Genomic DNA, 1,589 nt, shown 5'->3' on the forward strand with positions numbered 1-1,589 from the left:
TTGGATTTATGATTAACGCTTACCTCTTTTAGAATACTGGCTGTTAAAGAGTAATTCCGAGTCATTAATCTATTCTGTGCATAGTTTAAATTTCGACTGATTTACTTGTTTCTTGCCCTTTATCCACTTTAGAAGGCAGGCCTGTTCATAAGGTTCTCATACACCAAAGCACCATTAATTCGATTTTATAATTTTTTATTGCATATTGAGTATCGACTTTAAATAAATTAAATACGCTTTTTGTGTATAGTCAGGAATAGTAATAAGTATCAAAAGTCTCCGGCTCTTCCATTTCGCACTGTTGTTTAGAAGTGTGAATCGAATTTAAATTAAATAAAAAAACAAAAACTTTTCTTAACAGAATACCGTTGCGCTATGAGTTATTCAAACTAAGGTCGTCCTAGGCATAGAGTTTAAAGACATAACTTTTAAAAGATTTTCAAGGATAAAGTAAATCTGGCTGAATCAAACATTTATTGTCCAGCTGCATCTGAAAGTCAGCGCATCAGGTGGTGATGATCATAAGTTGCTGATATTTCGCAAGAGGCGGTCTCTGCTCCATCGGAACGCGCATACATAATGATAGAAAAAGGCTTATTTATCTTCGTCTAGAAGCATGTTCTATGAACAGACTCGGGCTTTCATACGCCTTTGAAGCACGGAAAAATTACAACCATATCTCTGCAGCTGTTCCGACTTCTTTCCAAGCCGCAGCCCCGAAATACCGATCAAAAACAGGCCCACTGGCACCTTCTTCGACTGTGATTAGCGGGAATATTTTAGGGCATAGAACCAAAATCACAATAAGGTTAAGCATCAGTTGTATAGTTCGCGTTCAAGATTTAGCTCTTCTGTGGGCTTATATCGCGAACTCAGCAGTGGAACCGGCATGCAAAGGATTCAATACGCTCTACACTGTGTTCTCGTTAGACGTCGTTTCATTAAGGTGGACCTGAGGTTCATGGTCCTTCTAAGAATCCGAACAGTGAAGCCCTCTGTATTTTAGTTAAGGTCGACTATTCTTTCTGCTTCGTCCAGCTCATTCCGGTAAGAAAACAATATCTGCTTCAGTTTGCGAGCTAGATGTTTTGCAGTGCTCCTCTTTAACTGTCGGCGCAATCGTGGCGAACAACAACGCGACCCGTATCACGGACGGCAGGCGACGGACTCTTTCCGATGGCCTTCACACAGCTCTCAGTGATTCACAATGTGCCGAATTGGTACTTTTCGGGCCTTTTCGGTAGCCGTTTGGACATAGTAGGGCATCAGCGTTCGCACCACAGGTCTTACGTCGCAGCGGAAGGTAGAGGTTTGGTTTGAACAGAAGAAATTCGACTTATGTAAATATGGCATAAAAGAGCCGTTAAGGGCCGAACATACGATGTTAGGATTGCCTAAAATCCGTTAGCTTTTTATTTTCATAAGCAGAGTGGCAACAGTCAGCTGTCGGCACGTCGCAAGAACGCCAGCCGAAAGTAAATGAGAAGAACATATAGCCGTACGTTGAGAAACATACTCCGATAGCAAATCAGGTAAGAATGCGCAAAGCAATTATTAATAGTTTTATTTATAACTATTCCTTATATATA

General features: G+C 40.8%; 1 long non-coding RNA gene across 5 annotated transcripts in view; it reads right to left on the reverse strand.

Moving 5' to 3' along the window:
• The window catches only part of LOC111248004 (uncharacterized), a 113,110-nt gene that overhangs the window by 107,749 nt on the left and 3,772 nt on the right, over positions 1–1,589 (reverse strand). The gene's annotated exons all lie outside the window — the stretch shown is intronic.

Source organism: Varroa destructor, unplaced genomic scaffold, assembly GCF_002443255.2.
Source record: "Varroa destructor unplaced genomic scaffold, Vdes_3.0 BEIS01000003.1, whole genome shotgun sequence".
Lineage (NCBI taxonomy): Eukaryota > Metazoa > Arthropoda > Arachnida > Mesostigmata > Varroidae > Varroa > Varroa destructor.